The sequence below is a fragment of the Psammomys obesus genome, unplaced genomic scaffold, assembly GCF_907164565.1.
Source record: "Psammomys obesus unplaced genomic scaffold, mPsaObe1.curated_primary_1811, whole genome shotgun sequence".
Classification (NCBI taxonomy): Eukaryota; Metazoa; Chordata; class Mammalia; order Rodentia; family Muridae; genus Psammomys; species Psammomys obesus.
The window spans coordinates 873085-898121 of record NW_026594263.1 but is presented as its reverse complement, the minus strand read 5'-3'; the positions used below and the strand labels follow the sequence as shown (position 1 = coordinate 898121).

The following is a 25037-nucleotide window of genomic DNA, read 5'->3' as shown; positions in this document are numbered from 1 at the left end:
TTCTTTTAACTATGTTTTCTAGCTTTCAATGTATAGGTCTTCCACCTCAGAGAAAATGTTCTGAACTCTTATCCAGTTTATCACTTGTTTCTTTTATGGACATACATGCATGTTGTATGTCCAATGGTCCAAAGGTGTATGTATGGACATACACCTTTATAAGAATATAAGAATTAAGAACTCTTTCTAATACCAGGTGATGTCAAAGACTTTTTCCAGTCTTTTCTTCTTGTGGTTTTGTAATTATACTTTTTTTGTGTGTGTGTACACCTGTATTCCATTTTGACGTGATATTTTTATACATGAGATCTAGAAAGAGATTGACTTTTCTTGTGTATGAATGCTTGAGCACTAGCTGTACAAAGGAATATCTTCTCCCCTACTATGTTACCTTTATATGTTTTTCATAATTTATTTTGCTATATTTATGTGTGAATACTTAATATTATATTAGTGAAAAACTGAAATTTTGTCACCAAAAGAAGAAAAAGTAACACTCAGCCCTTTTATTTAAAATGAAATAAAAATAGAAAGTTAGTATCAATAAGACAGGAAATTTATAAATATGCAAAAAATACATCATGTTACTAGATAATGAGTGGATCAAAACTAAATTCTGCCAGGCATGGTGGCTCTTGCCTATATTTCCAGCACTGAGAGAACCAGAGGCAGGAAGATTTCTGAGAGTTCAAGGCCAGTCTGGTCTACAAAGCGAGTCTAGGACAGCCAAGAAAACAGAGAAACTCTGTCTTGAATAAGGAAGCCAAAAACAACAACCAAATCCCATTCCTTCTCAAATTCATGACTCTGTGTCTGTGTGTGTTTGGGTGTTTGTATGTTTGTTCATATATAAAACTTGCTCAGTATATTTAGTGTTGCACAGCATTCATTTACAAACATGTTAATTGGTGTGCGTGTATGTCTGTCTGTGTTTGTTTACATAAAAATCCTGCTCGATCCATTTAGTGTTGCAAGTGTTGGCATGTCGGCTGGTAGTTTTATCATGCAGGTCTTGTTTAAGCAATCATATTATTGAAACTTTATGGGTGTAGCTTCTCATGTCTTTTGAGGTTTTCAGTTTGCTTATTTTAAAGTATTAGGTTATGTAGATAAGATAGTATTTACATTTATTATTTTGTTCATTAATTTATGGAATTAGTTTTGTCTAGTCTGTCATTTTAATTAACTTGATGATTTCCCTCCCATCCACAGTGTGTGTGTTTGTGTGTATCTTTTATTCCTTTCCTACTTATCTTAAGGATTACAATTAACATCTTATATTAGTCAAAATAGTTAATATTAATGACAACTAAATTTTAATCATATCTAAAATTTTTGTTCTCGCTTTACTTTAAGCATTATCATACAGATTATATTTGTATAGATTTTCAAGCGCAATAGCAGTTTTGTAACTATATCAGAGAGGAAGAAGAAGAATTACAAAGGAAAAGATACTTACACCATGTTTTACATTTACCCATGTAGTCAACTTTCTGAGTGCTTTTTCTCTCTGTGCATGTGAGTTACTATGCACTGTTCATTCCTTTTTAGCCTAAATGATTTTTTTTTCTTTTAAGGCAGGTCTTCTGATAATGAATGTCTTATCTGAAAATTTTTTCAACAGTTGTTAATTATAATTTTTATAAAACACTGTATTAGCATATGTTAGTTATGCAAAATAATGAATTCATTGTGACATTTTCTTATATGAATATATTATATTTTAGATATAATCATCCCACTGTTACTTTACTAGTTCTTTTTATCCTCTTCTCTGAAATTCTGATGGGTGAAAACTTTTGGTTCACAACCTTTTCTTTTTTCAGCACATTGAATCTGACATCTTAGTGCCTCTGGCCTCTGTGATTTTTGTTAAGTCCTTTGTTAATTTTACTTGCACCTCTTTCCACAATGTGTCTCTTCTCTTGAGCTGCTGTTTTAAATATTCATTCTTGGGCTAAAGAGATAGTCAGTACAGTGTTTGTCATGTAATCGTGAGAACTTGAGCTCAAACCCCAGAACCCACATAAAAAGAAAGCTCAGCATTAATCCTGGGTCTGAAAATGCAAAGATAGCTGGATCCCTGAGCCTTACTGCCTAGCTGGCCTAGCCTGCCTGAGAAGCTGCAAGCCAATAAGAGATCCTGTCTCAAAAGCAAAGTGGATGGCTCCTATGGAACAACAATGAGGTTGTCCTGTGTCTATACATGCATGGTCACTTATGTGTATATACAAACCTCTGTAATACATGAGTAGCCCTCCATAAACCCATACATTTACAAGTGCACATGTACACACAAAAAATACTAACTCTGCATTCCGCTTTGACAGTTTGGATGTATGTGTGTGTATATATATATATATATATATATATATATATATATATATATATATATGTGTGTGTGTGTGTGTGTGTGTGTGTGTGTGTGTGTCTTTGAATTTATTCTACTTTGATTCTGTTGATCTTTTGAAGATTTATTTATATTTATGAATACAATGTTCTTTCTGTATGTATACCTGCATGCCAGAAGAGGGCACCAGATCTAATTACAGATGGTTGAGAGCCACCGTGTGCTTATTGGGAAATGAACTTAGGATCTCTAGAAGAGCAGTCAGTGCTCCTAACCTCTGAACCATCTCTACAGCCCCTGTTGAGCTTTATCAATGTGTAGATTAATGTTGTTCATCAGTTTGGAGATTTTACTAGCCGTTGCTGCTGCTGCTTCTGCTGCTTCTCCTTCTTCTTGTCCTTCTTCTCCTCCGTCTTCTCCTTCTTCTTTGTTTGTCTTTTGAGACAGGATTTCTCTGTGTAGCCCTGGCTGTCCAGGAACTCACTCTGTAGACCAGGCTGGCCTCAACCTCAGAGATTTGCCTGCCTCTGCCTCCCAAATTCTGGGATTAAAGGCATGTACCATCACACACAGATGTCGTGGCTTATTTTTTTATTTTTTTTTTGTTTATTTATTCACTTTACATCTAGGTCATAACCACCTCCCTCCTTTCCTTCCAGTCTCATCCTCTCTCCCAGTTCCCTTTAACCCCCTCCTCTACTCCTCACCCACCCCAGCACATCAAGTTGCATCAGACCTGAGCACATCTTCTTCCCCTGTGGCCTGGCAAAGTGGCCCTGAAAGGGGAAAGTGATTGAAAAGCAGGTAACAGTCCATTTCAAAGTCATCCCCCATTCTTCTAACTAGGGAACCTATGTGATGATAGAGCGACCCATCAGCTACATCTGTGTAGGGGGCCTGGGTCCTGTCCATGCATGGTCTTTGGTTCATGCTTCAGTCTCCACAGGCCCCTCTGGGTCCTAGTTAGTTGGCTCTGTTGGACTTGTAGGGCTCCCGTCCCCTAGTGGTCCTTCTATCCATTCCCCCACTCTTCTACAGGCTCCCTGCTCTCTGCCAAATGTTTGGCTGTGAGTCTTATCATCTGTTTTCATTAGCTGCTAGGTGGAGCCACTCAGAGGACAGCTATGCTAGACTCCTGTCTGCAAGCACAGCAGAGTATCGTTAATAGTTTCAGGAGTTAACTGTCTCCCACAGGGTAGTTCTCAGGTTGGGCCAGGCATTTGTTGGACATTCCCCCAATCCCTGTTTTACTTTTGCCCTGCACATCTTGTAGGCAGGGTAAATTGCCATTGCTTCTAAAAAATGTGGGTTTTTTGTTTTTTGCTCCATTTTGGGACTCCTGTGATCTGTATGTGCTATCTGAGAGGGTTAATCATTTGCTTTCTCCTCTGAGGCTGTTACTTTTTCCTTGCTCTTTTTTTTTTTCAAGACTGGATTATTGTCCTATGAATAGATAGTGGAGTTATCTCAGTGTTTGTATGAGTTCTGTTAAGTTCTTAGTGAAGGGTTCATGTCAGTTACTCTATGTACAACTCCAAAGTTTCTACTAGGGTCTTTATTTTCATTTCCTCTGCTTATTTTTAGTTTCTACTTTATCAGATAGTTTGATTTTTTTTCCCTTCAGTTGTTTAAGGAACTTAGAATAACTGTTTTAAATTTTTGCCTAGTTAGCCTAAAATACTTCTTATTGACTTTTCTTGTGCATGGACCATACTTTTTGCTTTCTTTGTAATATGTTGTATTTTTGTTGAAAATTAGAGATTTTAAACAGTAAAACATGGTTATTCTGAAAAACCAATCCACCATCACCACTACACCATGGATTTGTTGGTGCCATTATTTAGTAATTTTCCTTTGTACTTAATTCTAAAAATTATGTCTTCTCTCTGCTTCCTTAGCAAAATAATCTTCTAATGATTGAAGAGAGTTTCCTTAAATGTCTTAAACCAGAATGTCTTATCATCACGTGCTCAAGGGTTCATGTGGATATAGCTTGGAACATTCTTCAAAACCCAAATACTTTACAACTCTGCCTTTGACGTCACATTCTACTCATTCTAAGCCCTAGTGTCAGTCCAAAGTGATATATTAGGGTCTTATCAGATCCCAGATGTCCTGTGTATACACACAGCTTTGCATTTAAGTTTATTGCCTTTCAGATCCTTGGGAACACATGTGGATATTTCAAACTTTGATTTTCTGTTTTAAGTTTCTAAATTTTTAACATATATTCTTTGAGAAATTCATACATGTAGTCAGAATATTTTGATCATGCCTGCCCCTCACTCCCTCCCTTCCTATCCTTCCTTTAATCCTCTCCCACGTCTTACCCATCTACATGCCCTCTTTTTTTTTCTTCTTTATAACCTCATTGAGTCTAATGTGCATGGGTAGAGAACTGTCCACTAGAGCATAGGCAGTGTACTCTTTAAGAAAAGTGACTTTTGCTCCACTAACAGCCTTTAACAACAATAATCCTCAGCTCGGGGTCAGGGCTTAGGTTCCCATGCTCCCCCATAGTGGAATGTTGACTGTTTTCATCCTGTGCAGGATCGTTGTGTTGGCTCCTTTTTAGTCTCAACTGTTAATTCCTTCTCAAGCAGATGTACTGTATATAAATCCCACTGATTAATTTTGACAAATGCCCTAGAGATGAACTGTTCTTACAGTGTGGGATATCAGTCAGATCAAAGAGTAGTCCTCAGAATGTAGCTTTCCCATGAGGTGCCAGCACATGAAATAGTACAGATTCTCAGAGGATGGTTTTTTTGTTTTTTGTTATTGTGTTATTGTTTGTTTGTTTTTTCTTAATGCTCTAGAACTATTCTACCTTTCTTGGTTACAGCTTCTATAATGGCAGTAAAGTTTTTTTTTTTTTTTTTTTTTTTTTAAGATTTTGAAGCTGGAGAGAAAGGTGGGATTATGGAAACTTGGAATGCTACAAACCATACTAATCTTACTTTTTCTTAAAACAGTGCTCCATGTTTTATTGCAAGCATTTAATTTTCCTCCAAAATTTTGACTTTTTTTTTTTTTTGCCAATGTTCTTTTTGCTTTTTGGACACAGATTTTTTTTTTAGAGCTTTTTCACTCTAGCTTTCTTGCCATTATTTTGTCTCTATCCTATTTATGTTATTATACTTGGGAAAGAGTAAGCTTGTATAGCATGGAGTTGGGTCATTTTTTTCCTACTTTATTGAGTTAGCATTTACTGCATACCATAAAACTCATTCCTTAAGTGCACGATTCAGTGATTTGTTGTAAGTTTATAGAATTCATCAACCATAACAACAACCTAGTTTTAGGATATTTCTATCACCTCAGAGACGCTATTAGTTCTTATTTATACTCCCATCCTTGGCAGCCACTGAGAAAATATCCATCCCTATGGATTTGCCTATTTGGGACATTTTATATAAATGATTCATGTAATAGATGGTGCTCTCTACTTTTCTGGTGTCTAGAAGTAGTATTCTTTCAGTGTTTCTTGAGGGATTTTGTGTGCGTGCTGAAAACATCATCAGCCCTCACCCGTGTACTTTGCAATCTCACCTTTCATTTCTTGTTTGCACAAAGCATCATGTTGCTCAAAAGTGACACCACGTGGCTTTTTCAGGACTTTCCTGAGCATGCAGAAACCTAAGTCTGTGGATAGGCTATATACATGTATGGTTGTGTAGTCCTACACATAATGCTAGATGGTTTTAGAGCTTCATTCCCTTGATTTCGCCTTTTTAAGCTTTTTTATTAACCTGCATTTTCTCCAACTGTTTTCTACCTACTCAAATATTTGTGAAATTCAGCAATTTCATATGAACATTTTTGCCAAAAGTTCCTAGAATAAAAGCTCTTTCTGAGCTTTGAGTTTGCTCATGTAAAGACAGTGTCCCTTGAATTTCCTGAAAGCCACCAGATGGGTCAAGTATGTGACAGCTCTGGGAATAGTACTTCCAAAAGGTTGCTGTCTCATTCTTTACCCTCTACTGGTGGCCCTGTAGCTACTTTTCTGCTAGGTTTTAGTATTTAGGTTTCTTCTGTCTGTCTCTGTCTCTCTCTTCTCTCTCTTTGATTTCATATCACAATGTTACCCACCAAAATAAGAGTTAGGATGGAAGTAGGACAGATTAAAGCACTAAAAACTCATTATTCTTGCAGAGATCCAGCTATTCTTTCTAAGAAATCTTCCCCCAGGTTGTCATAAGACTGACTATTTTTTAGAATTCTAAGACTTAGTTCTGACATTTTTTTATTGTCATTTTTAGAAGAGATCTTTCAAGGGTTCCTACTGTGCTGTTTTTGCTGAGATTGTTTTAATGGCATAGTTCAAAGCTCTGAAGTGTGTGATTTTGATGACATGTAAGCTATTGCTTTTTAGGACTTCTGTTTTTGGTGCTATGATGAATATTTCTTTTTAACTCAGGGTCATATCAGTTTTTTCCTGTGTTCTAAAAGACTACAGTTCCAGCTCATACATTTAAGTCTACGAACCATTTTGAGTTACTTTGGCATATAATAGACATTCGCATTCATCACACACACATATTATGTACAGTTGGCATTGCATATGAAAAGGCTGCCATTTCACATTAAATTGTCTTGACACCATTGTAGAAAATAAATTTACCACAAATATAATATTTTAACTTTTTTATTTCTGTTTATTTCCTTGTTGTATTTGATATGGGTCTCATGCAGTTCAGGATGGCCATGAGCTTACTGTATTAGCCAAAGATAATATTGAACATCTGATCTTCTTGTCTCTACCTTCCAAGTACTGGGATTAAGCTGCTTATTCTGGCTTTCTTGTTATTTTCAGCAATTTAATGAGTTCTGAGTTTAGTATCCAGGCCTTTAACCAGTTAACTGGCGGTTACTGTTTATTAGCACAATCTTCAAATGGACCATACATTCTTGCCAAGTTTTCTTACTCTACTTTGTGGGTTAGACAAGATATGTTTTTAACTCTACTTCATGAGATAGACAGAGTGAAGGGGTGTTTATTTCATCTTACCTAGAAAGAGAACTCCTAACAGCTGATACTTTTTGAAGGCTTATTTATGCCAATCATTGTGCTAAATACTTTTTGTTTTCAAACTGATGCATTTAATTCTGGTAATAGCCCTATAAGATATAACTCTATTATACATATTGTACAGGTAACAAAATTGAGCTTTTGAAGAAAATAAATAACTTTCCCCAAATAACGGCTATTAATTAGTTATGCTGTCCCTTAAATATGCCATCTCCAGAAAAATCAATGATACTTTGGTCACAGCACTTTTGTACATGATTTCTAAAGACCATATCTTGAAACAACCTTTCCTTTCCTTTGCAGTAACGGGAGATTGAACTTCTACCTTCTTGTATACCAGGCAAGGGCTCTGCCACTGAGCTGTATCTCCAGCTCTTGAGACAAACTCTCCCTTGAATTATGAAATATCATTTAAAATTTCATGGAAAATCATAATATGTTATTTCTAGAAGTATACTTAAGAAATTTACATATGCTCTTTGACCATATTTTTTGTTGTTAATTTTTGTTGTTGTTGTTGTTTTGAGACAGAGTCCTGCCGTGCAATGTTAACAGGCCTGGTACTTGCTGTGTAGCCCAGGCTGGCCTTGAACTTTTGGCAGTCAACTGATCTCAGCCTCTCAAGTGTTGAGATTTTGGCATGCACCACCATGGCCAGCTGCCATTCCTTTTTTTTTTTTTTTAACCTTACCAGCTCTCAGAGTTCTCTTAGACCATACCATATCTTCAGTTCTTATCTTTTTATTTGTAATCTCTCATCTCTTGCCTGGTTCCTTTTCTTGCCTAGTCTCATTCAGCTTCAACCTTAGGGAATCATTCTCTTTGCTTTCTTGTCTGTATATCATGCCTCCTTGGACAGATGTCTTCCTTGAGCATTGCTTCCAAGCTCTACTGGAGAAAAATCATGTGACTTTTCATTCATTAGTTCTTCTTCATTACAAATTACTCAGTTTGTATCTCAGCTATAGCTCCCTCCCGCATCTCCTCCTTGTCCTACCCTCCCCTCTTCTTGTCCCACTATGTCCGTCCCCTAGGTCCACTGAAAGGGAGGTCCTCCTCCCCTACTATCTGACCCTAGCCTGTCAGGATTCATTACGACTGGCTGGATCCTCTTTTTCTGTGGCCTAGTAAGGCCGCCTCACCAGAATAAGCAAACAAGTTTATGCTAGAGACTGGCACTGCTCCCCTTACTAGAAAACCCACATTGAAGACTGAGCTGCCCATGGGCTACATATGAGCAGGGGGTCATCAGTCTCTGCAGGCTCCCCTGGGTCCAGAATTTTTGCCTCTGTTGGTCTCCTTGTGGAGCTCCTAGCTCCTCCAGGTCTTTCTAGTTCCCCTTCCAAAAGATTCCCTGCACTCTGCCCAAAGTTTGGCTGAGTCCCTGTATCTACTTTGATACCCTGATTCGTAGAGTCTTTCAGAGGCCTTCTGTGGAACGCTCCTGTCCTGTTCCCTGTCTTTTTCCACTTCCGATGTTTCTCCTGTTTGCCTTTCTGAATGAGGTTTGAGCCTTTTCTCTAGATTCTTCCTTGTTGCTTAGCTTCTTTGGGTGTACAGATTTTAGTATGTTTATTCCATAGTATATGACTAATAGCCACTTATAAGTGAGTATATACTATGTGTGTCTTTCTGCTTCAGGGATGTCTCACTCAGGATGATCTTTTCTAGTTCCATACATTAGTACTTCTCAAAGTTCCTTCTCTGGTGCCATCTAAAGCCCTCTCTTACCCTTTCTCTCTCTCTCTCTCTCCCTAGTCAGACCTTCATTTCATTCCTTATGAGGACTGTTGCAGATATTCATTCCTTTTTCCTATAATACTCTATTATTACATTTAACAGATAGCATTCTGTTCAACTTCAAAGCAGCAAGAACTTTCTTCTGCTTCTTCCTCCCACATCCTGCTAACTTTTGGTTTCTCATTCTCCCTTTCTTCCCACTTCATTCAGAGATAAGGGATTCTGTTTTTAATTTTTATTTTTTTATTAGTTACAGTTTATTAACTTTGTATCCCAGCAGTAACGCCTTCCTTCATTCCCTCCCAATCCCACCCTCCCTCCCTCATCTCCTCCCTGCCCCTCTCTAAGTCCACTGATAGGGGAGGTGCTTCTCCCCTTCCATCTGACCCTAGATTATCAGGTATCTTCAGGACTGGCTGCAGGGTCCTCCTCTGTTTGCCAAGCAAGGCTGCTCCTCCCTCGGGGGTGGAGACGTCAAAGAGCCAGCCATTGAATTCATGTTAGAAACAGTCCCTGTTCCCCTTACTAGGGTACCCACTTGGAGTCTGAGCTGCCATGGGCTACATCTGAGCAGGGGTTCTAGGTTATCTCCATGTATGGTCCTTGGTTGGAGATTCAGTCTCAGAAAAGACTCCTGTGCCCAGATATATTTGATCCTTGTGGTACTCCCGTCCTCTCTAGGTCTTACTAACTCCCCCTTCTTTCATATGATTCCCTGCCCTCTGCCCAAGGATTGGTTATAAGTCTCAGCATCTGCTTTGATATATTGCTAGGTAGAGTCTTTCAGAGGCCCTCTGTGGTAGGCTCCTGTCATATTACTTGTTTTCTCCTACTTCCAATGTCCATCGCATTTGTCTTTCTAAGTGAGGATTGATCATCTTACTCTGGGTCCTCTTTCTTGTTTATCTTCTTTAGGTGTACATATTTTAGTATGTTTATCTTATCTTATAGGTCTAGTACCCACTTAAAAATGAGCATATACCTTGTGTGTCTTTCTTCTTCTGGGATACCTCATTCAGGATGATCTTTTCTAGATCCCACCATTTGCCTGCAAATTGCATGATTTCCTTGTTTTTAATTGCTGAGTAATATTCCATTGTGTAAAAGTACCACAATTTCTGTATCCATTCCTCTGTTGATAGACATCGGGGTTGTTTCCAGGTTCTGGCTAATATGAATAAAGCTGCTATGAACATGGTTGAGCAAATGTCCTTGTTGTGTACTTGAGCAAATTTTGGATATATGCCTAGGAATGGTATAGCTGGATATTGAGGAAGCACTATTCCTAATTGAGAAAGCGCCAGATTGATTTCCAAAGTGGTTTTACCAGTTTACATTCCCACCAGCAAGGGAGGAGGGTTCCCCTTTCTCCACAACCTCTCCAGCATGTGTTGTCCCTTGAGTTTTTGATCTTAGCCATTCTGATAGGTGTGAGGTGAAATCTCAGGGTCGTTTTGATTTGCCTTTTCTGAATGACTAAGGATGTTGACCATTTCTTTAAGTGTTTCTCTGCCATTCTATATTCCTCTACAGAGAATTCTCTGTTTATCTCCATTTTTTTAAATTGGATTGCTTGATTTGTTGCTTTTTAACTTCTTTTGTTCTTTATATATTCTAGATATCAACCCTCTGTCAGATAGAGTTGGTGAAGATCCTTTCCCATTCTGCAGGCTGTCATTTTGTTCTGACAACAGTGTCTTTTGCTTTACAGAAGCTTTTCAGTTTCATGAGGTCCATTTATTGATTGTTAATCTTAGAGCCTGTGTTCTGTTCAGGAAATTGTCTCCTGTGCCAATGAGTTCAAGGCTCTTCCGAGATAGGGGATTCTTTTGTGCTAACCTTTATACTCAAGTACTGGATTCTGTCCTTTTCTCCCAAGGGACTTCAGTTGTCCCTCCTTTCCTCTGAAGACTCCAACATAATAATCATTGTGTCATTTTCCAGCTTCCCCCTGAGTACATACCCCTGCTATCTAAACAAAGTGAAAAATGGGTGGTGGGGTAGAATCTTTCAGCATTTCAGGTTCTTGAAAAAAAACAAAATGTTTAGATCTTCTTTCACCTTATACTATATAAAAGATACAGTATCAATCAAAGTCTCAAGTAATCCAGGATTATATGTATCTGTTAATATTTTTGATATTTAAGTGGGAAGAGATTTCTGATCTCTTTTTTCAATGAAAAATTACAAACATGTAGAAAACTAAAAAAGATTTCTCACAAACACTCATTACATCACAATCAGTATTGTACCATATACCTTATAACATCTGTATATATTGGTATACCTTATAAAATATCTATTTCTATACACATATCAATCCATTTAACTTATTTTTTTTGTTTTAATTTTACATTAATTTATTTACTTTACATCCAGAGGGTACCCTCTCTCTCCCCTCCTCTCAGCCCCTCCCCCACTTTCACTCCTTCCCCTTTCTCTTCTCCATTTTCCCCAGAAAAGGGAGCCGTCCCAATCAACTTTTCCCAGATCTTCAAGTCGCATCAGGACTTTGCATATCTTCATCCCCTTAGGCTTGCAAGGCACCCCTGCTATGAGAAAGTGACCCAAAAGCAGGCAATAGAGTCCATGTTAGAAACAGGCCCCATGTCCGCTCACTCTCTAGGCACCCCATTTGAAGACCAAGTACCCTGTCAGCTACATGTGTGCAGGGGGGCCTAGGTCCAGATCATGCATGCACCTCCATTTTACTTACAAATGTTTCAAAAGTTGTTAATGTACTACCCAATACATCAGCATACATATTGTTGGCTGTAATTAAATATTTATTTTGATTCTACATAAAATTTGCATGTTATTAAATATACACACCTGAAGTGTTCATCTGCCCATTTCTAGACAATATGTTTCTGAATAGTTATATACTAGTAAGAATGTGCATTAGTTGTTCAGGCATGGCTTTTGTTATTTGCTAGTTTCCATAGTCTATATATTCTCACTATGGAAAGTTGCAGTTGCCAATCTGTTCTCACTCATCATGGAATTAAACATGGGTGTACACAATCCTTAGACCATCTCCTCCACATCAGTGCATGTTCATAACCTAACACTTATCAAATTTTATAAATTACCATCATTCCAGAAAGTCCCATCATACTTCTTTCCAGTAACCCCATCCTATTCACCCAGAGGCAAATTACACATTGATTTTTTTCCCCCTGGTATATATTAGTTTTGCCTATTATAGAGCTTTTTATAACAATATAGTAACTATTCTTTGTGCAAATTTACTTAATTCAACATAAAGTTTTTGAGGTATACTGTTGTGTATACCTGTCACTCAATAGCTTATGTCTTTCTCTAACATAATTTATAGATGAAGTTTCTGTAATCATTGTATGAGATTCTTAAGGTTGCTAATAACCTCAAATAAATCATCTTTTGTATGACAAAATTGTTTCCTTCACAGTTTTTGTGGCAAATCAACGTGTTGATGGGTCATCTTTCTGTAGGCTTTAATAGCATATCCATCCTTACCTTTTCTAGTCTCTGTGACTTCCTGGCGCTCCTTCATGTTCTGTGACTTGTGGAAACACATCAGCTCAATCTAAATCAGGTGTGGATGAGGTTCAGGATATAGGACATCCTTGAACAAAATTTTTTCCTTCATACCCAGAGACTAGTATAATTGGAAAATAAGTCATACTCTTCTAATATGTGATGGTAGGACAGGGATACGAGACAGCCACATTCTGAAAGAGCAAGAAAGAAGGAATAAAGGGGTTACTAATCTAGTCAACCACCCAGCAGGGCAAGTTTTATTCCTTAGCCACATTCCGAGCTCCTCTGACCTCTATAGCTGGTTCTTTGCTCCTCCTTTATTCCCTTTGTCCCATGTCTGTCTCCCACCAGACCACCACTGGTTCCGCTGGTGCAGAATTATCTGATACCATGTCAGTTTTGAGGAAGTCAAGAGGTTCATGCTGTTAGACCTGACGCTCTCTGCAGATCCTGCTTAGATAATCCTGTCTCTATCTCTGGCTCCTGCTGTTGCTTGAGTCTGAGTCACACTCCCCATATCGTCAGTAAAGGTGGTCTGGCTATAGCCATGACCCTTTTTGCAAAGCACACTGTCTGGATGGGTAAATAGGCTTGGGATTTTCAAGATTATCAAGTGGTGGTTTCTTTCTCCTTAATACTTCCAGTTTCATTTTATATCTGTAGTGTTCTGATTTTATTATGAGTATCAAGAAGAAACAGCTCTTACCTTTGACACTTTGGAAGTCTCAGCTACATATCTAAATTGTTCACCTAAAACGTAGGGTTTTTTTTTTTTTTTCTAAGTAGCCTGGAAGCACTTCAGCCAAATTTCTGCCTCTGCATAATAAAAAACGCCTTTCCTCCAGTGTCAAATAATGTTTGCTATTTTCCTAAGGATTCTCCAGAAATTGTATTAGTATTTATACCTGTAGCCACATGGTATTCATGATGAGTATGTATACATGTGCTTGTCTGTATGCATAGTCTCTAGGGTTGCATGAGCTTTCCCTACTGTTCGTTTTTTCCCCCTAAGCTTTTAACAGAACTGTCTTTAAGACCTGTCTTTTCGCCAGTGGACTCCTGAAGGGAATTTGGGCTTCTATTATGAAAAACATAAAAATTCTTCCAACATCATTCCATTTCCCGTCCAAAATAGGTATTAGCTTCCTGGGTTATCAAAACAAAACAACAAGAATATAGTATCTTGTGGGTATGGAAGGACAAAGGCAAGATGTTGGCTAGGTAGCTTCCCTCTTAAGGCTATGTGGGAGAATCCTTTGGATGCCTCTTTCCTAACTCCTGACAAACCTTGGCTCATAGCATTCCCATCACTGCTTCTGTTATCACATAACATTTTTTCCTTCTGTGAACATGGCACTGTGCCTTCATTTGCCTCCTTATAAGAACACCAGTCTTTGGACTTAGGCCCTCCCCTAATCTATTATGATTTCATCTTGATTAAATTATATCTGCAAAGACCTCATTCTTATTTGAAGTTAAATTCTAAGGCTTTGGAATACTCTTCAACCCAGTATGTTTACTACTGCCTCTTCTTCATTTCTCATTCATATTTATACAAACTGTATTTTTCAAGTAATAAGACTCATCATTCTGAAGACTACTTTCGATACTGACTCAAGGGGATCAATAAATAGAGCACTGGAAAACTGTAAATGCCCTTGTATACCCCTCATAAACCACAACCCCCTGCTATTCAGGTACTGTACTGACTCATAATGATACTTTTCTTTATATTTGTTTTACTGTCTGTATGTCCATGAATAGACAATACTTACTTTTTCTGTGTTTAAACACTCTTGTCAGTCCACTGAACTGTACATTTACTGAGTCTTCCTTTTCTATTTTATATTATTATTTGTGAGCTTCAGCCACATTACAGTTTGGAGCTATAGAAAATTTATTTTCACTGTAGTGTAGTATTCCTTTATATGAACACTTGAGTTTTATTTCTGTTCTGCTATAACTGGACATTTGGGGTGTTCTCATTTGGATGGAGCGTCAGTATCAGTCCTGCTACATGATGCTTCATGTACAGGAATCCTGGGACATATATACATGATTTTCTCAGGGTTTAGACCTGGGAATGGAATTGAAAAGTGATGAGTCCACATATTTTCCACTTTAATAAATATTAATTAATATCTGAAGGCATTTCCCCCAAGTTGACATCTCAATAGTCAGGGAGGAAAGTTTGGGTTGCTCTTTATCCTCATCCACAGTCTTGTCAGATTTCAATCTAATAGATGTTTACTAATGTTCCCTTGACTGTATTCCCTGTATTAAGAATTAACATTGGTGTTACACTTTACACTTTAACCCTTCCTTATTCAAGTGTTATTTTCTTTAACCCTATTGCTTTGAAATTTTTCCACCATGGAGAAAAATTAAAAGAATACTTACCAAATATTTGAAGTAACCATCCTTTAAATGTGTCTTGTTTGTATGCATGTGTACATGCCTGGTGCCCATGGAGACCAAAAGATATCCATTATCCTGGAACTGTAGTTATTGGCAGTTGTGAGCTGCCACGTGCATGCTGTGAAACAAATATGAGTCTTCTGTGAAAGAAATAGCCATCCTTTCAGACTGTAGGGTTTATTCTTAAATATTTCATTATGTCTCTCCTAAAGGCATTTTTCTATACAACAATAATAATATCCTTGAGAAATTGTTACTGTCATAATTTTATCAAATATACATTTTGTAATCAGATTTATCATTTTATCCAGATTATAATCATGATCACACATTGCATTTAATTTGCTTTAGAATAACTCTTATGGTGTGTATGTGCATCCATGTGTGTATACATGTGTGTGAGTGGTGTTAAAGACAGTTGTATTTCCAGACATTTATTCTTTTCTGGGGTTTAAATCTATATTGTTTGCTTCATTGTGGGTTTAATTTCATTTTCTAAATAATTTCTAGAAAATTTAATTTTCTAGTGATGAGGGACACCTTCTCACACCTGTATTGACCATTTGAGCAGCCTCCTTTGTGAATGGGCCTTAAATTGTTTGCCTGTGTAATAAATTTAAAAATTATTATTTACTTCTAAATACTCTTCCATCTGTTTGTGTCTGTGTCAGGGAGAGTCTTGGTTCAGAAGTTATTTTAAGCCTGTATCAAAACTGTAGCTCAGCTCGAGAGTTCCTTGAAGCTGGTAGAACTCAGTGGTCTCCAGTTATCTAAATGTCACTATAGGAAGGAGGAAGAAAAGAATGTTTAGGCATTTATATGTACTGAATATTTTATCTCTACCTCTCTAGTCATAGTGTATACTTTCCTGTAAATTTGTACAAATTCTTATCATTATGGCTATGAATTAATTTGTTAGTTATATGTATTTAAAGTATCCAGTCTCATTCTATCTAATCATTTCCTTGCCTGTATGATACCTCTTGATAAAAAAATTCTTCATCTTTATGGAATAAAATGTTCTAATATTTTCTTCATGCTTAAGGCTTTTTGTGTTTCAGTTAATCAATCCTCCCTAGTGTGAGTATAGGGAACTGTTGTTCTTTGTTCTGAAGGTTTTCTTTGTCCTTCACATTTAAGTCCTTAATCTACTTGGAACTGATTTATGTGTACATTATAAAGTAGAGTTCCAGTTTATTATTTTCTCCTCAGATAGATAAAGTCTAACCAACACCCATCTCTATACATCTCAGTGAACGTCTATATAGTAACAATAGGCATTCTGAAGCTGTGAATATTCACATGGATTTTATACTTTCACTATCAATTATATTTTATGTGTTTACCCAGCACCAAAAAATACTCTTTAGTGAAATGTTTATTTGTATCTTTTGACCATTTTTAAGTTTGTGGAATATTGGTATTTTTAGCATTGTATACTGAGTATTGGTGTTTTTTAACATTGTATACTGTGATTTCTTTGTATATTCTTAAGACAAGTTGCTTATAAGGCATAATGCTTTCTTCTGGTCTGTAGTTTATCACTTATAGTCTTAATGATGTCTTGAAGCACAACTGTTATATATTAATGATGTTCAATTTAGGAATTAATTCTGTTGTGATTTAAGCTTGGGGTATCTTAACTTAGAAATCTTTCTTGAAATCAAAGTAAAAAATAGTCTTCTATGTCTTCTAGAATACCTGCTGTCTTAGATCTTATATTTAGATCTATTTATTATGCATGGAAATTTGTGTTTGTATGATCTAAGTCCTTAATTTCATGTGACTATTTCCAATTAATTCACTCTGTATCATGCAAAGACTAATTTTCCCACTGAATTTCCATGTACAATTTTGTTCCTTTGATCCATGTATCTGCGTTGATGCTTCAGATCCACAGTGGACCTTTATAGTGAGTTTGATAATCGAGAGTAACTCCTCCAACTTAATTTTTTTTATCCTAGGTCTTTGTTATCCATGTAAATTTTATCAGTACCATGCTGATTTTCTATAAAAAGTCTGAAACTTAATGAAGATTGGATTAAGTCTGTCATTTAATTTAGAAAATAATGTCATTTTTAGAGACAGTTTCTTCTACTCCATGAACACAGTCTTTTTCTCCATATTATATGTAATTTATTGCAGTATTTTTTTATATTGTAGTATACCAAACATTTACTTCTTGTATTAAATTTATTTCTAAGCATTTCATTTATTTTGATACTCTTTTTTCACTTTTTTTATTTTTTATATTAATTAGTTTATTTGCTTTGTATCCCAGCTTTAATGCCTTCCCTCATTCCCTCCCAACCCCACCCTCGCTCCCTCTTCTCCTCCTAAGCCCCTCTGCAAGTCCACTGATAGGGAAATTCCTCCACTCCTTTAATCTGACCCTAGCTTATCAGGTCTCATCAGGACTGGCTGCAACGTCTTCCTCTGTGGCCTGGCAAGTCTGTTCCCCTGTCAGGGGGAGGTGATCAAAAAGCCAGCCACAGAGTTCATGTCAGAGACTGTCCCTGTTCCCCGTACTAGGAAACTCACTTGGATACTGAGTTGCCATGTGCTACATCTAAGCAGGGGTTCTTGGTAATATCTATGAATGGTCCTTGGTTGGAGTATCAGTCAGAAAAGACCTCTGTGCCCAGATATTTTCGTGCTGTTGCTCTCCTTGTAGAGCTCCTGGCCTCTCCAGGTCTTGCTAACTCCCCCTTCTTTCATAAGATTCCCTCCACTCTGCCCAAAGTTTGGTTATGAGTCTCAGCATTTGCTTTGATATCCTGCTGGGTAGAGTCTTTCAGAGGCCCTTTGTGGTAGACTCCTGTCCTGTTTCCTGTTTTCTCCTTCTTCCAATGTCCATCCTTTTTTTCTTTTTGAGAGAGGATTTATCATCCTACCCAGGGTCCTCCTTCTTGCTTGGTTTCTTTAGGTATACAGATTTGTGTAGGTTTATCCTATATGTCTAGTATCCACTTATAGATGAGTATATATCGTGTGTGTCTTTCTGCTTCTTGGTTACCTCACTCAGGATGATCTTTTCTAGATCCCACCATTTGCCTGCAAATTTCATGGTTTTCTTGTTTTTAATTGGTGAGTAGTATTCCATTGTGTAAATATACCACAATTTCTGTATCAGTTTCTTCATTGATGGATATCTGAGTTGTTTAGGTTCTGGCTGTTAGGAATAAAGCTGCTGCAAACATGGTTGAACAAATGTCCTTATTGTTTACTTGAGCATATTTTAGATATGTGCCTAGGAGTGGTATAGCTGGATCTTGAAGAGGCACTATTCCTAATTGTCTGAGAAAGCGCCAGATTGATTTCTAAAGTGGTTATACAAGTTTACATTCCCACCAGCAATGGAGGAGGGTTCCCCTTTCTTCACATCCTCTCCAGCATGTATGGGTCATTTGAGTTTTTTATCTTAGTCAGTCTGATGGGTGTACGGTGAAATCTCAGGGTCATTTTAACACTCTTATAAAGAGAATTATTCTGTTTTATTTTCTAGATTCTTGTCTGCAAGTATATAGAAATATATTGATCTTATATTAGTCTAAAATGATCTAATTAAATGTTTTACCAATTATTTTATTAGTTCTAATGGTTTTATTATAGATAGCTTAGATTTTTCTACACAGGAAAAATACATGGTTCCTCTAAATACAGTTTTATTTTCTAGTCTGGAAACTTGATTTTGCCTTCTATTCTCTAGAACCTTCAGTCCATTGTTGAATGGAAATAATGTGAGCTAGTATTTTATTCCTAATCTTCTCTCTCTTTCTTTCTCTTTTTTGTTTTTCTTATTCCTAATCTTCTCTCTCTTTCTTTCTCTTTTTTGTTTTTCTTTTATTGTTTTGTTTTTTTGTTTTGTTTTTTTTTTCACCTTTTTGAGACAGGGTTTCTTTGTGTAATAACCCTAGCTGACCTTGTAGACCAGGCTGGCCTCACAGATATCCACCTATAGACCTGCCGAGTACTGGGGATTTAAAACATGTGACATCCACACCTGGCCTGGTCTTCTTTTATTTTCATTCATTCGTTCATTTGTTTGTTTGAGGAAGGATTTCTCTGTGTAGCCTTGGCTGTCGCTTTGTAGACTAGCCTGTTCTTGAACTCACAGAAATCCACCTGCCTTTGCCTCCCTGAGTCCTGGGATTCAAGATGTGCACCACCATGCCCTGCTGCCCAGTCTTTTAATGTAATATTTTTATTAATTCTTTGAGACTTTTATATACCATTAATCTATATTTTCATCATATCCACCTTTTACTCCAGTTCATTTCTACCAGGTCTACCCTTACTTCTCCACCTGCTCCTAATTTCCCTTAAGGAAAACTGACTTTTCTTCCCACAGAAGCCATCAGATGTCAATAGCTCCTGAGGAGCAGGGCCGAATACCCTACTATACTTCATGCTAGAATGTTGACTGACTTGATCCTCTGCAGGTCTTATGTAGGTAGCCATAGCTGTTGTGAGTTCATAAGTACAGCAGTCCTGTCATGTCCATAAGCCAGTTGGTTTAGTATAAGGTTTATTTTATTTTTATTTGTGTATGTATGTATGTATGTGTGTGTGTGTATGTATGTGTGTGTGTGTGTGTGTGTGTGTGTGTGTGTGTGTGTTTATGTTTGTCAGCATCCCTATGAAAGCCAGAACATGGATCAGATCCCCTTGAGATGGACTTATAGGTGGCTTTGAGCCACGTGGCATAAGTGCTAAAATCCAAACTCTACTTCTCTGGAAGAGCAGCAAGTACCCTTTTCAGGGGGAGACAACTGTTTTTAACCATTAATCTAAGCTCTAGGTTTTCTTTGCCAGCTCTGAGCACTATATTACTTTCTTGTGGTTATCATAATTACTTGCCATACATCTGGTAATCTAAGGCAGCATAGATCTCTTCTAGCATATTTCTAGAGGTCGGAAAGCCTAAGAGCAACTTGTTAAAATGGGTCTTGAGATTAGGTGAGTTTTGTTCAACTTCTAGAAGCCACTAACATTCTTTGACTCATGGCCCCTTTCTCACATTATTCCAACTGCTCTATATGTCATCACATTTAATATTTTTACATCTAGGTTCATTAGAGGAATTGGTCTCTTGTTTTATTTTGCTATCCTTATTTTCTTTTGGTGACTATGTTACTAATAGAATTAGTTGAAACAGATTTCTTCTTCCTCTACTTTCCAAGTTTTTTTGTGCAGGATTGATACTGAGTCTTTAAATACTTCATATAATTTAGCAATGAATCCAAATGAACCTGGTTGTTTCTTTGGGATAGCTAGCTTATTACTAATTACTAACTTACTTATTACTTATTGCTTATTACTAATTACTAACAACCTCTTGTTATAGGCTTGCTAAGTCATTCCCGTTTTGGAATCTGTATTGATAATTTAGATAAATAGATAGATAGATGGATGGATAGATAGATAGATAGATAGATAGATAGATAGATAGATAGATGGACGGACGGATGGATGGATGGATTTGTCAATTCATATAAATTTTCTGCCTCATTGACTTAGAGTTCTTCACAGTGTTTCTGTGTAGTTGCTTTCATTTCCACGAGGGGTGATGCTTCCTCTTTAGTTCATAATTTCAATCATTTTTTTTTCTTCTTTATTTTTTTGGTGTGCTACTAAGTGATTTGTCATTTAGTTAAATTTTCCAAAGAAACAGCAGACAGACCTTGAGTTGGGGCTCTTAGAATCTACTTCATGTGATATATTCTGTGCCTAGCACTAAGTAAGCTGCACAGGAAAGTCCTATCTAAAGGAATGGCTTCTTGCACCATCTTATTCTGCCCAAGATTGGAGAGATGTTGGCCTAAGTAGACTGTTGGCCATCTAAACTCATGCTAAGCTACTCACAACTGAGTCTCACAGCTGCAGGGGCCCACCCTGCCTCAGGTACTTCAGTGTTTATGTGTTGGTGATATGGCAAAATACAAGTCTGCCACAACTGATGTGCATGTACCTATACAATTGTAGAGCTCCCATCTGTGAGCTACCATGAGTTACCAGCATGGTAATAGCTATGCCCAAGGTTTGGGTATAGTTAGTAGAAATAGTCTCTTGTCCACTAAATCTGATTCTAAGGTGAGTCACAGTGGAACCTCAAAGTTGCCAGGGCTCGTCCAGTTCAGAAAGTCAGGTGAGAGGACTCCAGTTCCACACTCAGGCTAGAACTGAGAGAGTGGAAACTTGGGTCTCCCTCAAAGCTACCCAGGTCTACACCTGATGTGGGAATGCATCTAGAGAGTAAGTCTGAGCTCTGGACTCTGCTTGGAGCCTTTAGTTTCTACCCAATGCAATCTTTTACTATGCTGGCTTTGACACGAAACTCTGAGTCAAAAGCCCTGTGTAGTTTTTATGTGGACAGGTAGAGTCCAGTTGTATACTGTGCCTCCTGAGGTTGGAGGAAGGGTTTTAGGAATAGTCTCTACCTCAGAACTTAATGTAGTTCTCATGACAAAATCCACAAATACTGGCCTACAGATACTAGGCACTAGGTATCACTGTGGCAGGCCTGGCCTTAATTCTCTCCCCAGGCTGATCTGCTTGGACGGGAAAGATTATCTTCTTGCCTTTTTCACTGCATGCTTTTTTCATAGCTATTCATTATGATGTATTTATAAGGAAAAAATCATTAACTTTTGGTTTATTTTGGGGGGGTTGTTTTGTTTTGTTGAGACAGGGTCTCATTCTGCAGCCTTGGCTGGTCTGAAACTCACTATATAAATCAGGCTGGTCTCAAACTCAGAGTTCTGTGTTCCTCTGTTTTGTGAGTGCTGGTATTAAAGATTTGTGCCACCCCACCTGGTTCCTCCCATCTTTAAGTTCCTAGGGTCTTTACTTATTGATATCACCTGAAAATCTAGAACAGCGCTTGCCTCATGGTGGTCATTAAATAAGTATTTTTGAGTATATATTTTAGAATACTCATAAAATTCCAGTAGTTCTGCAGCCTCATTAACAATGTACTGGCATGATTTTATATATTTTCGAACGTAATGTTTTTTCCCTATGGAACTCACTCTTCATCTGAGTTACATTTCACCAAATACAACTAATGTAATCAACATTAGATTTAACATATCTATTAATTATGTATCATTCCTCTTTTATGGAAGATCCATCAATATTTAGCTCATTTTCCTCTTGGTTACCCAACTCTGTTTGTTGTAGATATATGGAATTTCATATATTCAGTATTCACGCTCTTTAATAATTATCTGTATAGTAAATATGTATTGTTTTTGTTTTAGGGTTTTTTTTAAAGACAAGGCTTCTCTATGTAGCTTTGGCTGTACTAGGTACTTTTTGTAAGCCAGGCGGGCCTTGAACTCACTGAGATTCCTGCCTCTGCTTCCCCAAGTGCTGGGATTGCAGGTGTGTGCCACCACACCCGGCTATATCATAACCCATGGTTTTTCTAGCAATTTACAACTCTCTTACTTTTATTTATTGGATGCCTTGTGCCGTGGCATATAGTAGAAGTCAGAGGACAACTTTTGGAAATTAGTTCTCTTCTTCCACATATAGACCCCAAGGATTGAACTCAGGTTAGCAGGTTTTGTGGCAAGTACCTTTACCCACTGAGACATTTTGTAGCACATTTTCAGACACTTTTCAGGATCAGAATTTTTTATTTTAATACAGCTATATTGAGGAGTTATTTCCTTAAAGAGCACCCTTTTGTCCCCTTTAAAAATATAGTATTTTTAGTTTTTGAAATTAAAATATGATTATATATTTCCCTTTCCTCTTTCCAGCCCCTCCCATGATTTTCCCTTTGCTCTTGATTCATGGCTCTTTTTTCTTGAATTCAGTTTTTTTTTTTTTTTTTTTTTTTTATCTTAAGAGAGAAATAGTCTGACACATTGCTGGTAGAAATACAGAATAATACAACTCCTACAGGGTGAAATTTACATATAAAAAGTATATGGACATATATTTTTTTGTCTCAGCAATTTCACTTCTTAGAGTTTATTTGAAAGAAATGCTTGAAAAAATACCAAATTGTGTGTGTGTGTGTATGTGTATGTGTGTGTGTGTACACATACACACAAGGCTGATTTTCAGGGCATAACAAAACAGCATAAGACTGGACTATAAGACAAATATTTCAGTATTTGTTAGTAGGAAAGTATTTGAATAACTATTGTACATATAAACAAGTGAAGTATTGTATAACTGTAAAAGGCAAAATAATATTTTTAACATTAATATGGAATTATTGATGGAATGTATTGTTAAAATAAAAAATGCAAGTTTTGGTCAAGTATTTATATAAGAAAAGGATATAACTAATGAACTTCAGTTTCAAATAAAAAAGGAAATACTGGAACCGTACGTCAAACTTAATAATAAGAAATAGTACTTATGGGGAAGGAAGGGAATGAAATGAAAGGATCAGAGATGGAATGCTTCTTCTGTAAAGGTACTGTATAACCCTTTTCACTTTAGAGACAATCATGTTTTGCATGATGACAAATGTAATAAAACTTGAATAAAAAGGGAAAGGGGGGCTGGAGGATATTCTTCACAGATGAGTGCTTGCTTAGCATGCACTAAGCCCTGGATTCACTGTACAGAATCATAAACACATAAAACTCAAGAAAGAGTAAGTCTGTAAAATTCAAAAACAACCTGAAGCAAATGAAACAAATGATATCCATGGTTGGTAGCAAAACTGCACAGAAAAAAAATCATTACTTTAGTGACTTTAAAGTAATGCATACCTATTACTAATATAAAAGTATATTGAATCATTTTATTGTTATTTTGTTAGCATTTTATTTTGTTTTGTTTTGTATATTCATTGTTGTTGTTTATTAGTATTGCTTGTGAAAATTTTCAATTATGTGAGTAGTTAGAGAAAGACAATAAACAACTTTGATAATATTATTAGGAGCCAAGGAACTGGAAATAGAGCTAATTGATAGAGCACTTGCCTAAAAGGAAAACATCCCTGCATTTGATCCCCAGGACTGCCAAAAACAACCCTCCAAACGAAATAAAATAAAAGCGATGCAAGTCTAAAATCAGAATTTAAGAACAAATCTTGTCATGTTAAATTTGAATTGGAAATGCTGTTATAAATCTAGCATCTATTTTCTCCTATAAGCTATACCAGCTTTGTCTACGGCAAAGTCTTAGAAACAACAGTGAACACTCTGAACAACAGTAGTATCCAACTACTTTTCTTTAAAAGGAACCAGGGATCCTTGGAAAAATAGTCCAGGTTCAAGTTAGAAAATGTGCAAGATAAGCTTGGGACTCCTGTGGGTCCTAAGTGGGACAGTTTGTCCACTACTACAAATAGTGAATATATTTAATTAAAACACATGCGTTATATAAAAATATGTGATTTTACAGTTACACTGACATTAACCACTGGTCACCATAGATATTTCTTAAAGTAGTAGTTTCCTTACTCTCAAAAGTAATAAAGAACAGATAGAATCAAGCATTTATCCTGCTTTTTATTTTGTTTGTTTGTTTTTCAAGACAGGGTTTATCTGTGTAGCCTTGGCCATCCTGGAATTTACTGTATAGACCAGGCTGGCCTCAAATTTTTAAGCTTTCCTGCTTCTGCTTCCCAGAGTGCTGGGATTAAAGATATCCACCACCATGCCCAGCTGTGCTTTTTTGATTTGTTTTTAGTTTTTTCGAAATAGTTTCTCTGTAGCCGTGGCTGTCCTGGACTCACTTTGTACAGCAGACTAGCCACAAACTCACAGAGTTCCACCTGCCTCTGCCTCCCTGAGTGCTGAGATTAGAGGTGTGTATCACCATTCCCAGCTCCAGCTGCCTTTCTTATATAAATTATATTCAGGAAAATTAGGAGTTGATGATTATGATTTCAGATGAAAATACGAAGGAAATAATGGCATAGTGAAAGCCCCATTTTGAAATGGATAAGTTAATATATCTAAACAGTAATCACCAATGGATATAAAGATTATTAGGTAAAAA

At 36.9% G+C, this 25037-nt stretch overlaps 1 protein-coding gene across 2 annotated transcripts in view; it reads left to right on the top strand.

Annotated features, from left to right (window-relative positions):
• Nucleotides 1-25037, top strand: part of Rbm41 (RNA binding motif protein 41) — a 60174-nt gene that overhangs the window by 11706 nt on the left and 23431 nt on the right. The gene's annotated exons all lie outside the window — the stretch shown is intronic.